General features: G+C 42.4%; 1 protein-coding gene across 12 annotated transcripts in view; it reads right to left on the bottom strand.

The window, feature by feature from the left end:
- The window catches only part of LOC106732606 (transcriptional activator protein Pur-alpha), a 46,248-nt gene that overhangs the window by 22,526 nt on the left and 9,717 nt on the right, over window positions 1-14,005 (bottom strand). For 2 of the 12 annotated variants that reach the window (XR_012896287.1, XM_075900101.1), the window contains one exon: window positions 13,056-14,005. This exon is cut by the window's right edge. The exons of the other annotated variants lie outside the window; for them this stretch is intronic. The gene's annotated coding sequence lies outside the window, so the exon portion shown is untranslated. Of the gene's footprint in view, window positions 1-13,055 lie in introns of those variants that run through there. 12 annotated transcript variants of the gene reach the window in all.

The raw sequence follows: 14,005 nt of genomic DNA on the forward strand, positions 1-14,005 counted from the left end.
TCTAAAAGAGTTTTGTTTTCAAATGAAGGTTTATTTTCCTACCTGTTTTATATTAACAATTCAGGTCGTGTCTACCTTGCGTTTCCTGGAAGACTGCAGAGGATTAGGGACTGAGTAGATTTATGGCATCAGCTATCTTGGAAATGAAATCTGATCAATTAAGGAATTTTTTTTCCCCCACTCAGACTACTTAAAACTTTTATTTTTAAATCTAACACCTACTTGTCTCAGACATCTAACAGCTGAAAAACCCCTGACGAGACAACATCCCCATCATGATATTATTTGAGTGCCTACCAAGTTTTTTAAAAACAGAGTGATTTTTTTCCCTCCCTATTCCAGCCCCCATTTAAGAGCTGAGAATGCTCCCAACCCACATCCGTGGGTCCTCCGACAGAGACCCACAACAGATAAAATGCGGGAAAAAAGACTTGACATCCCTGTATATATTATGTGGTGAAAGACATAATATATACACAGCATTTTCCCCTCTTCAAACCTTTGGCACTCAGACTAAGCTCAAGCCAACGTGTAGACAAGTACAGAATCCCATTTATAGAGCCCCAACAATAACTGTGAAGTATTTGAACTACAATATTTGAAGGCAGATCGACTTAATACATTTGAAAAAAAAAGTAGTAATATTACAAATTAAATGCCTGCTCTAAAAATACCTCAGAATAAAAACAGGCTTGTCGTCGTATAACTTGACATACAATCTAGAAAATTAAGAATTACCACTATTACTAGACCAGGCAATACAATCATCAATGCAAGAAGGTCTTTTCTGACTGGTCTATACACATTTTTCTAGCTAATCCCAGATTAAAACATAACAAATATGAAAACTTGAACTGTGAAAGGCTTGAGCCTGCAGAGCCTTTGATCGTCAGGGGACTCTCCCTCGGCTCAGTGCACATACGAAGGATCAGAACTCAAATCATTCAACAGCAAGCACGGTAGATTACAGGATCTTCCTATAGCCAACTGCTGTCAGGCAGGCAAAATGGGTTCTATGTTATGCAACTTTGCAAACCTGATGATATACTTTAAGCTACAAATTGTGAGGATTATATTGAAATTAATGCTTGGGGGGAAATCTGCTTTTTTCCAAAAACTAAAACTTTCACTGGGTAACTGCCAACTCATCAAGGAGAAAAAACAGGAAAGTCCTGGAGACCTATTAAACTACAGTATTAAAAACAATGAAGCTTTAAGTGTTTAATACACTCTGACCTCAGAACATTGCTCAGGCACTCAATCTGGAATAAAAATCCAAGCAATTAAGAAAGCCTCATGGGCTACAACATGGGAAGGATCCAAATTACAACTAATGTCAGCGTTTTATATGCTCACCAAGTGCCTTAGCAGGTAACAGAGTTTATTTGTGGCCCAACAATCACAGACTGGAGTAATAAAGTGAACTGGAAATCAGTAGTCGTCCTAATCCAATACGCTGTCTGCATAGAGAGTGTTCCCCATTTTCTATGCCATTCTTCATGCATCCTACGTGCTTTTAAACCCAAAAACATAGCCGAGGGATTGCAAGTTATTTCTTCCACTGAACTTTTTTTTTTGGGGGGGGGGGGGGAAGGAGAGGGCATTACTCAATATTCAGTTCCATCTGCCTAGTCTCCTTGCTTTGCCAGGCCCCGCTTATATTCCTCAGCCTTCTCAAGGCTTGGGTAACCTACATAGCCCTCCTGTTCCCCCTCCTAACTCATCAGTTAACACATTAAACGTGGGCTCTGATATTGAACCTTCAGGCACCCAACGTTAACCTTGTTCCTATGACGAAAGTATCCGATTGTTTTCTGTTCCTTAGCCAGTTTCTCATCCTCCCAGACTGAGGTTTTCTCCTGAACCACAATCTAGTCAGGGAGCTCAGGATGGTTTTCCTGGTCTGTCAGCAGCCACAGCAGCCCTGAGAGCTGTCTCGGGGGCCTGTACGTACAGTAGAGCAATGGGAAAACACAAGCACACTCCACTCCCACAGCCAGCGGGAACTGAGAACTCTCCCAGGCTGAGGGAATTCTCAGGTGGCCACTTTGGCCCACGATCCTGATCACTGTGTGCTGCCAGAGTGGTACACAACGGCCAGAACAAGCAAGATAATCTGCCCCCACCTCCAGACACTACTTTCCTCCCACCCTCTACTCAGTTTCCTAAGTAGCTTCTTGGAGGAACTGACGAAGGCTTTATGATATCCAAATACATTAGGTCAGCTAGTCCTACGTTACCCTCTGGTTTGCCGATGTATCCGAAACATCCTTGTAGATTATTAAAGGTGCAGTTTTCCTTCGCAGAAGGCAGGCTGGTGTGGCCCAATCGTGTTCCTCTAGATGTTTTATTTCAACTAGTCTGCCTGGTACTGAAGTAAACGTCTTTGGTTTGTAATTCCCAGGCTCACCCGTAATGTCTTTCTTAAAAAGAGGTACAATATTGCCTACTGTTGAGGCATTTATTTTAGAGGGCTAATTAGGATCTGTATCCTAATTAGCAACTCAGCCTTTTCATTCCAAAGTTCCTTCAGAAATCTTAGATGAACTCTGGTCTTGGTCATCACGGGTCTTTAATTTATTAGCTTGTTCCAGCAGCTCCTCTTTGGACACTTCCGTCCAATCAAACAAGGAAAATGAGGTTCTCTTAAAGAGACGATCACGTTCAGGTATCTCAAAACTCTTCTCTGCATCAGTTTCACTGCACAAGTCACTCAGCTTCTCTGCAAAATCCTCATGGGCCTTCGTTGCTCCTTTTACAGCCTTATACCTCAGTGAGCTCAAATTTCATCATAGCCTTCCTGCCTCTAAGACACTTCAGGTTGCATTTTCTCTAGCTCTTCAAAAACCCTCAACCCTCCTAATCACCGTTTTCCATGTTACCTGCCATAGGTTTCTAGCCCCTTCACCTGGGTTGGGCTTCCATTTTCAGAAAGATACTAGTGTGATTCCAGGAACTCTTATACCTTGCCATTTAACCATACTAATTTGTGCCTGACTCCCTGCTTTCTTTTAACTTCAGATCCGTGGCTACCTTCTTGGATCTTTATGAGCTTTGTGATACTTAACTGTCATCTTTGCCGAGTCTAAGGATTTTACCTCCCTCCCTTTTGATGTTAGAGTCTTTTTTATTAGAATCCTCATTTTCCTGAAATTTTCTTTTCCTAAATTTAGTATTACTAGGTTGGTTTTAGGTATTCCTTAATGGCTGAACTATATTTCTTAAATCAATGCCTGTGCATTATTTAATCCTAAAAATCAAGAATCTCTTTGGAATAAACTGCTACAAGAAGCAATCATTTAAGGTGTCAAGAAATTACTTCTCCAAATTGTGCTCTATTGTAAGACCTGACCAGTTCATACATGGGTAGCTGAAATAACCCCTTATTACAGTTTTATGAAGAATCAACTGCCTCTTTCTCTCTTTCAACAATGAATAGTCAATAGTCTCTTCCTGACCAGGAAGACAGTAACGTACTTGTGCATTTGTATCTTTATGACTTGGGACTTGTCTCTATGCAGATTCTAATATATGTTGTTCGATTCCAGTTCTCTCAGATTTGATGGAAATGTTTTAGGTACAGAGTTACTCCATGGTCTCTATTACTTAGTCTCTCCTTGTTCTATTTTTGTATAGCCAGGTATCACAGCATCTCTGCTCCTTAGGATTCCACCATGTTTCAATAATGCCTATCACATCAAGGCCCTCTTCCATTGCTGGGCATTCTAGCTCATCTATATGTAAGCCTCTCGCACTGGTACAAAACACTTCTAATTTTTATTGCTGGCGGTATGCCTAGTGCTTACTTAACTCCTTCATCTGACACCCTGTCCTTTTCTAGGCTGTACTGCTGCAGTCTCAGCCTGCCTTTGCTATATTTTCCACTGCAAATTCTCTCCTATATGCAGAGATTCCATTTTATCACTGACAACCCAAGCAGATGCCCTAATCCGGTCCCGCTGCTCCACTGCGCCCGTCAGCGTTCCCTCAGCTCCTCGTTTAATCTTCCCAAAACCTCATCAGCTTCCTATGTCACTGGTCTGGTATCACTTGGGATTAAAGCAGAACCCAATCGATCAGCTAGGCCAGCTTTACCCTCCAAAGCTCCTCAGCACCTAATTTATTTACCCTCCATACTTTCTGCAATCTCTTCTCAGCCGCCCATCTCCAAAGTGCCTCCATGCCTTGCAACATGCAAAGCCTGCTACGACAGCATTTCAGAAAAAGGTACCCCCAACATCCTAAGCATATATATTGCTGAATCAAGATCTTAATGAAGTGTGATCAAAAGACCTATCCGCACACTGAACTACATAAACTGGCCAAACGCCTCTTTCCTAGGTATCTACATGTAGATTTCCAAACACCTCCACATCATGGATTCTAGTAAGTACCACAACCACAAGCTTCTCCCCAGCACTTGTCAGAAGTTTACCTAGGTGTCTGTTATCTGTGCAGCTGAGAAGCAAGTCAGCAGATGGCTCTCACAGTAGCCATGCATTTGGCTATCCATAGTTCTAATGATCTGCTTCTCTGCCACCAGATAGTCCCTCTACGGCTCACAACTATCTTCTGAAGGGGCCCACTCTGGTGTGCGAAGAACAGTCTCTTCTCTATCAAAGGTAGAGCCTCAAGGGTTTGCCCCTCCACTCTGCCTTGCCGCTCACCAGCCATAAGCCAGGCTTCCTCAAGTGGAGGTCTGATGAAGCCAAAGCAGAGATAATAGAACCTGATTTACAATGTCTACAGATGCTGGTTTTGTCTGTAATTCCATCTCTCTCCTCCGCCTTGCAGGGTCTTTGGCTTCCAGATGCTGAACTGAGGCTCCAAGGACTCCCAGTTCCTGGCACTGCTTGTACAGATGTGTCATTTATCTACAAGGCAAGCAAGCCATTCTGTCCCCAGTGCAGTGATCTCCATAGTTAATCTGTTATACCTCCATAACCAAACTAAGAATTATGACTGTTCCTAGTTACTAAGATTTATCTTTCAGTGACAACCACGCCCAGGTCCAGTGGCTTTATTTTGGGCCACCAACCAAAGGGTTTGATTCAGCACACAAGTTACGGTATAGCTCTGCAACACCTGCAGAAACCAATTTCCCAGAACTTTTGTTGCCTAATGCAGCATGGAAGTCCAACATATTTTTGCTGAATCAAGCTCTTAATGCAGTGTGATCAAAAGGCCTATCTGCAAACTCCACTACATACACTGGCCAAAAGTCATTACATATCAGTTTTAAATATTTAATTCACAAATATTAATTGCAGAAAATAGCTTGCAGGCCAGAGAGGGGCAATAATTTTTGAAGGAGGGTGGTGGTGGGGGGGGAAAACTCTACAAAAATCTGAAAAGTGATCCAGGGCTGTACTTTTCCATGATATTAATGGGGGAGGTATGGAGTCTGGGATGGAGGTTGGGTGAATAAGGGAGCTTGGGGTAAGGGACTGTGGTGCAGAAGAGGGTGTGGGATCTGCGAGGGAGTTTGGGTAAAAGAGGCGGTTGTGACCTGGGGCAGGGGATTGGAGTGCAGGGTCTGGGAGGGGGTATGGGTGTAGGAAGGGAGGGCATGGATTTGGGTTATGTTGGCTATGGATGTAGGAGGAAGGGAGAGGTTTGGAAGGGCCTAAGGTGCCAGATGCGGGCTCTGGCCGGGAGACTTACCTAGGTGACTCCCAAGCAGCAGCTCAGCAGGTTTCTCAGGTAGGTTCCCTGCCTGCCCTGCCCCCACACAGGCTATGTGTGGCTGTGAATAATTGCGAGGCTGAGGGGAAGGAAGGATACTTCATGTGTTGTCTGCTCTTCCAACAGGCAGTTCCCATTGACTAGAAACTGGCCAATGAGATTGTGCTAGGGGGCAACATGCTAAGCCTCTCCCCCGGGCTTGCAGCTGTTCAAAGACAAACAGGGCCCCTGCAGCTGCTTTTCTGAGCAGCTTTTGAGGCAGGCTGAGGGCCTGTCTGAGGCTCCTCGCTGGCCTGTGGGCCGGATGCGGCCCGTGGGCTGTATTTTTTGCCCAGCCCTGTTGTAATCCATCACCCTGCAACACTGCCATGCAGTGCTGAGACAAAATCCACATCCATTGTTTTCTGTCTGGTCTTGCCTTTAACAAGCATGTCCCAGGAGTAACAACTCCACCATCTTAGTCTATAGACAAGTCATTAAAAAAAATCCCTCTTACGAAAACCTGAAAGAAAACACCATCTAATCCTCCTCAGGTGCTATTCCCCTCCCCCCGCTCCTCCACCACACAGAGTTCATATAGACTAGCATTGCTCCATTAAAAATTCAACATTCTGATAAACTGATGGCAAGTTATGGACTCTTCTACTCACCTTATTGGAAGTTATAATACCACCCCCCAAAAGCCATAGAGTGTAAGGCCAGTAAGGACCACCAGCTTATTCTGCATAGTACAGTACAACCATCTTCATGCACCCTTCTTAAAACAATCCAGTCCCCAAAATCTTGACAGCTTGCCCAGAAATGGAACCACTAGCTGTGCTGGACTGATGCAGAAAGCAGATTCCACAGACATGAGCTGCTCTCTGAAGACAGGCTAGGCTGCCCAACATCCAATCCTCAGGACTGTAGCAGAGGCTTCTGGATTTGAGCCCCTCTGCTGATCTCCAGTCACGTGGGATCATAGAAGGAAAAAGGCAGACATTGACAGAATGGGTCCCCAGCATTGATAGGCCTTCTGAATACCCAGTGAGGTTCACTTGGCCAACACATCTCAAAGACCTGCAACAGGGAGTTACAGAAAGTCAGCGTTCTTGGCCATTGCTGGTGCCTAATCATCCAGAAGCAGTTGAGAACTTAATAATCCCGAAGGCAGTGAACCGGGGTCACAAAAACCAGAGAACCCTTACAAATAAGGGAAACTAAAAGAGCCCCCTGCCTAGTCTTCAAACCATTTACTCCAGCCAACAAGAATGATCTGAGTTTTGTATGAGCTGACCCTCTGCCGCTTTGTCTTTATTCAAGTCCCAGGCTCAGCTAGGCACTGGCTGCATGATATTGTGCCAGATTACATGGGACCAACACAGACATAGGTTTCACACATGCCTCACACCAATGACATCATCGGCTGCATTTCCTCACCGACCAGACCTACAACTCCTCCGTACACGGAACAAGAGGGCCGAGCATGACTCAGTGGACCACTTAGCACACATGACCAAGTACCGAGGCCATGGGATCTCTCAGAAAAAAGGGAACTGAGCCACTCAGGACAGATTTCATATGCTCATGCAGAGAGTCAACACCTCTTCCTGGCCAAGTGAACTAACAGATCTCTATTAATCAGCTAAGACAGGGGCGGCCAACCTGAGCCTGAGAGAAAGCCAAAATTTACCAATGTCCATTGTCAAAGAGACACAGCAATGTTGTCAGCACTTCCACCCCTTCCCCCAATCAGCTGTTTTGCGGCTCGCAGGAGGCTCTGAGTAGGAGCGAGAGCACAGAAGGTTCGGGGAAGTGGCGGGGGCCTTGGTAGAAGGGGTGGAGTGGGGGCAGGGTTTGGTGCAAATGTGGGCACCCCCCGGCACACTTGAAAGTTAGTGCCTGTAACTCCCGCCCCCTGCTGTCAGCACCTATGCAAGGAGCCACGTGTTAACTTCTGAAGACCTGCATGCGGCTCTGGAGCCACAGGCTGGGGGCCCCTGGGTTAAGACATCTGCCACCAGGCAGCCAGCAACATCCTACCCCCAGGCATAGTCTCAGTCTCTGTCAGGATTACCCCAGATTGGCATGGATCAAGATGACCCGAGGAATCCAGGTGCCGTTGGGACGGTTTTTCTACAGCCTTCTCCACAGACAATTCAAACTGGATGATAAAAGGAAAAGTTTGTCAGCATCAAGATTTTTGTTTTGAGCCAGGGCCTAATCATTTTGGTAAGAGAAGTGGGCACTTCAACAGAAGTATCACTTAGCGGACCCTGCCAATCAGCTCTTAGAACAGCCTTCACATTGTCCTATTGGCTCTCACTAGCCAAGAGGGTTCCAAATTCGATCGAAGCTACAAGTTCTTGCCCAAAGCTTCCTCAGCATCCCTGTGGTCAACAGTAGAGGCAAATTAGCCTCTTTCCTCAGAAGACTCCACCATGACACGGTGGGCTTAGTCCACGTCTTCCGTGCTCAGCTCTAATTCCCCTCATTACTGTGTCTCAGGAGCAAAACGCCAAAGAGAAGGCCATGTAGGGGCCTCCATTTCTCATAGCCAATAACAGAAGTGATGCTGAACCTACTGGTCATGAGCGGGACAACCAGCTAAAGAGTCGGCTGAGTACTATTACCTCCGAACAGGCTCCATCAGACCGAAGGGCCCAATCTGACAGGCTAACAAGCGTGGTGGGTGAGGAGGCCAGCGTATGACATCCATGCCTGAAGTCCCCTAATCCGAGCTCAAAAACAAAATGGAAAAAGGAGGCCAGGAATTGACATGGAGACAAATAACTTACGACAGCCCCGGATGGTCATCAGGAAATGGCAAGGCAGCTGAGAAGAGAGATAATTTGCACACACAAAGAAATCGCCCCAACACAGGTAGAACTCCAGTCCTGTGCAAACTGCCCTCTACATACGACTTTTAGAACCACATTTTCTTCTGTTACACTGGTACAGCCATAGTGGCATCAGAGATACAGAATTGCTTCACAGAAGAGAATCCAGCCATCTCCCTTCTGTGCTCCTACACCTCACGGAGTTACTGCACATCAATTGCTACCTGATTTTTGAAGATATAGACCTGATATGCTCCCATCTCTCAACACTCCACTGTGCTGTTGGGTTTTACTAGAATTGCAGGTGGCAGAGTCGCGTATACCTTGTTCCCAATGAACTGTACAGCACCGGACTTCCGTAAATGGGACTATTTCCCCCTCTCACCATCTGGGACCTACCGTGTCACTCCTGCTTACCTACCAGTTTGTTGGGCAGGTTTTACGCTACCATGCAACTTGGGGGGAGGGATGCCGACATGCCAATCTCACAGCACGTCTGAAGTGGAGGTCATATGCATTGGAACGCAGAGAATTCATCTTAGATTGATGAACAAATACCGACTAGGGACTCGCTGTCTGGGAAAGGGACTTTAGGCACTGTTCCACAACAAGTATTCCTCCTCCTCCCTTCACTCTGAGAACTTCCTCTGCGCCTTGCCAAGGTAACACTTCTGGAAAATATTGCCAAGGACTGTGGCAGAATGCAACCGTCTGTTCGGTAAGAGGACTGGTAACATGCATCTCCCCAGGAGCTATGCTGGATAGTGGTAAGACATTAAGTTTGAGAGCTGATGATAAATCTACTCTTTAATGTAGGCCGAAGGTGCTTGAACAATCTTCTTGCAGTTTTAGACCATAAACCTTCTTCAAAGCCATCTAGGTCTGCTGGGCCATCTAGCTCTACTTCCTAATCCGGGTACCATCTAAATTGGGCCAGATCCTTCCAAGGACCACAATGATAGGCTCTCCCATGAAGGAGTCCAGAATTCTCTTGTGGCTATCTTCAAAGCAACATTTCAATGCAAAGTCTTTCTATTCGCTTTAGTATACCCCGCTCTCCTTTTTTATAACCTCTTCCAGTTCAAATGACTTGCTTTGCACCCAGATTGCAAACGATCCTGTTTCGGTTTCTTTTAGTTTCACACAATGCACTAGATGTATGAAAAGCAACCCTAGAAAACAAATCCATCCTCTACCCTCAATTCCCCCTATACTTCTCTCACCACAATTTTAAGCGTTTGGGACTTGCTACAACTACCCGATTAGCCAGCAGAGAGTTTGGTATTCAGTTCCCATATGCCATGTAGGGCTATTACGAGTCATTACATAGATAAACTCAACGCCTGACCCTCGTAATCTTCCCATGCTTTGTATTTCACTAATCATGGAATACATTTCAAACTGCTATATAAGATGACTTCATATGGCCTTCATGTACGCCTCTAATGCCCTGGTCATACAAATGACTATTTTCACAGTAACTAATGTACTTCAAAAAACAAAAGCAGAGGGAGATTTAAAAAACCCAACACAAAGCAAGCCAAAGACAACTATCTAGCATGAACATGAGAGTGAGGAGATGAGTCACACTCATTTGAGAAGACCTGTCCGACCTATTCCTGGCTTCTCCACTCACACAAAAATTCCTTGCTGCCAAAATTTAAAGCAGCATTTTTCATTTGCATTCAGACCATTGCTCTCAGTAATTCCAAACACACAAGAGATTAGTTTTAAATGAACAATGCCAAACACGAAGTCCAAAGTTTAGATTCTGGCTAATAAAATGTCTAAATATCAGGTTTAGAGAAGTTCATTATATTAAAAATACATGAGCAGTTAAAAAAAAAGATGACACCTCGGTGCCATGTTTGCAACCCACACAAAGCTTTTTGTATAATGGCAGAGAACCAGAGAGTGTTAAACTGACTGAAAGCGAAGTGAACCTAGCCAGTGTAAAGGGACACCATTAATCTCGTTTAAGTTACCTTTCATTTTACAAGCAACATGCAAGGTTCCCACAGCTGAACGATTAGAGAAAAAGACTGACTGTTTTGACAAAAAGGACAAATGATCATTTTGACAGCACTGTGTGTGCAGCTTCACTGTCACACTACCAAAGCTATCCTCCGTTTCCTCCGTTTTTGTGGGGCAGGTTAAAGAGTAAAAAGTTTTATTAAGTACAGAGAGAATATTTTAAATAATAATAAAAGATGGTTGTTAAGCACATGAACTGGCAGGAAACTCAGAAGCAGAGATAGAACCTTCAACCACTTGAGCTGTCAAAATTTAGACGTCAAAATTGACCGTGACTTTTTAACTACCCAAACTGAGTTAACTGCAAAAAAGTAGACAGCTAACATGGGAGAGGAAAAGTGAAGGTGGAGTAAACCAGGAAATTTTAAAAAGTTAATGTATTAGCATAACTGATTTTAAATAATGATTTTTAATTTTAAAAAAATCTTGACAGTATTCATTAAAACTCTCCGGAATGAATGTCAGCAAATCCCTGACCTTTCTGAAAACTACCATGAACTAGTAGTAGGTTTCTGAATGAGTAATCTAATTTCTAACTAGCTGATCATATACCAATGCTCGTTTTCTACAAACTGAGCTGACAAAAGACAGAAAATTCAGCACTAAGTTATACCGAGTTTTCATGTTTTGCACAAGTTCCCAAGCAGTATAAACCTGTTTTAAAATTCTTGTACATCAATGTCAGGATATTCACCTCCATCCCCGACAACTTTACAAATAACAGGAACAAGTCAATCAGATTTGGTATATGCCTTGAAATGGAAAGTCTGGACTTAAAAAAAATAATACTTGTGAAAGTTGCTGAATCCACTGAAGTCCCCAATCCAAAATAGTTAGCGTATTTTTTGCTTAAAAAGCTTTAAATGTTTATCTTTAAGAATTTGAAACAGGGGAGACTTTTGAAGGAGAAGAAACATGTAAAGGTGCAAAAATATAACATGGTAACCTTGTAAGGCTTTGAGGAGACTAAGCATTTTTTCTTCTTAAAGGCCAGGAAAAAAAATCCAAGGGTCAGTTTAAGAGTTTACAGGTACCGGATTACATAAAGATGGATGCATAATGTCAAGAAGCACAATCAAGAACTTCAGATTTGAATTATTAAAAGTTGTATGTGTTAGCATTAGATAAAAATGCATATCTACCAAATCGTCACTGACTAACAGTAAAAGTAACTTGGATATGAAAAATCATTTCAATTTATGTCAATATTTATCCTTTTTCTCCCTCATCCCACTCCATTCCTCCCCAAATTCACAGAGGAGTAGCTATGTTACTCTGTAACTGTAAAAACAATGAGCAGTCCTATGGCATCTTACAGACGAACATGTATTAGGTCATGAGCTTTTGTGGGTAAAACCTACTTTAAGGTGCCACAGGACTGCTCCCCAAATTCAGTTTACTTTTTTCTTGGGAGACGTATAGCACCACTGCATTAGAACGTACAAGAAATGAAAACAGTGAGTACAACCAATAGAGATCCATTGACTTTTTATTACAAATTTACTTGATCATGTGGCTTCAAAAAGTTTAAATCAATACCCTATTTTCTGTATGCTAGTACAAAGCAAAATCTATTTTACAAATTAAATACCTAAAAATTTGACAAAAATAAAGTTTTATGGAAAACAGTTATAAAAATATTAAATCCTCTTAAGGTAAGAGGATATATTCCCTCCCCACCCCTGCAGTCCTGTTATACAATATTAATGTTCATCATTTTTAGAATAGGTAGGTATATTTTGCTGTTAGCATACAAAAGTCATACTAATAGCTTTATTTGTATATACTCCAGTTAGTGCATCAATGCCATCTGATTGTAATATAATCAACTATCTTTAATTGAATCCTAATTTACATTGAATAGTTTGCATAGTTTGAAAGGGATAAAGGTCATACTATAGCTAATCATAAAAAGAGTGGTTACAGAGCTGTTTTAAAGGCAACAAAGTAATTGCTCCCAAATAAAGTTATAGGCCTGCTCTAGACAGGGGTTAAAATTACCAGCAGCTTTCTGCTTTGCCCGATATGATCGTTATATCTCACTAGTCAAAGTGGACAATCTTTCTACTCTTTAGATGTCTGAGAAGTTCTTCGTAAACTGCTAATTTTGCGCTCCTTCCCAAAGAGTGCTACGCTGAGCAAATTTCAACCCCTGCAAGGGATACTCCAAAAAGTGACACTGTCAAGTATTTTTTTAAAATAAAAGGTTTACATTTTGAAAATTCTCCATTGTGTAGGACAGGACGCCTTCTGAGAAGTTTGAAAATAAAACGCCCACTCCTTACCCCTATACCACATTTTTCTATTTGGCAACAGCTGAATCTCTCCTCCCCTCCCCCCACTCCATTTCATAGGGCGCAAAAGCCAACTTGGCTTTATTTGTAAACTTCTATGTTGTCACAGGCCTCTTCAATGATTTCGGCACAGTTCTGGTTTGTTAGTCAGCTTTTGCTCCCCTTGTGGCTGGATGGCTGCCTTTTGCAGCAGAAGCAGAACAATAAATAAAAGGCATGAATCAACAGTGGCTAATTTTTTTATTTAATTTCTCAGAGACAGAGCATTAATTTTTTTTTTAAAACAAAAAAAAAAAAAGAACTTAGAATCTGGAGGACATTCTCCATTAGATTATAAGCGCTTTAAAGAGAGGTCATGTTTTAATTATAAATTACTTGACAGTGTCCCTTTAACTTAAAAATAAACGAATGTCAGTATTGCAATGAATTTCAAGTTTTCTTGCATTTAGTCATATAAAGTAGTTTTATCATCCTCTTGGACCTTTTCTACAAGACATTTAAAAGCATATCATCAAGGAAAATATAAGGCATACTTTTCAGGAATTAAATTTCTTGGCACATTTGAGCATACTGTCTTTTTAGAACAACACATATGGTCAAATATACCATTACCTTTATTTGTCTAACATTAAACAGGGTTTTCCAACTGTATTTTGTTTTAAATACTGAGATAAAGAACCTTGGTAAAGTACCGAGCACCTCAGGGAAAAAAGAAAAGAGATGCTAAATAAAATAAAGAAAAATCCTTTACAGTCATTTAGTCGTTCATCCATATCATTTATGAATTCCTAGAATATCTGGATGTGGATTTAATTTAAAACAAAAAACAAAACACTGACCACAAGTTCTCAGACACTGTTACAACACTTTGCTAAAACTGTGTTAAGCTGTAATGGTATGAATGGAACTGCACAACCCATGCACTTCTTCACCCAATCAGATCCCATGCAGAATCTGAATTTTACAGGTAAAGATTTCCCTTTAGTCAATGCTGACCCTGGGGAAAAAGCCTATATATTTAACAAAGCTTACATTAACTCAAAACTAAGGAAGGACACTTTGCAGTATTTTCACTGACTCACACTACTTATTGCTGATAACGTAGAACACTTGTAACTATGAGCAATGTGTGTCAATCTGCAGTATAGCTTTGAAAACTGTAGTAAACTGTAG

Source organism: Pelodiscus sinensis, chromosome 17, assembly GCF_049634645.1.
Source record: "Pelodiscus sinensis isolate JC-2024 chromosome 17, ASM4963464v1, whole genome shotgun sequence".
In the NCBI taxonomy this organism is placed as follows: Eukaryota; Metazoa; Chordata; order Testudines; family Trionychidae; genus Pelodiscus; species Pelodiscus sinensis.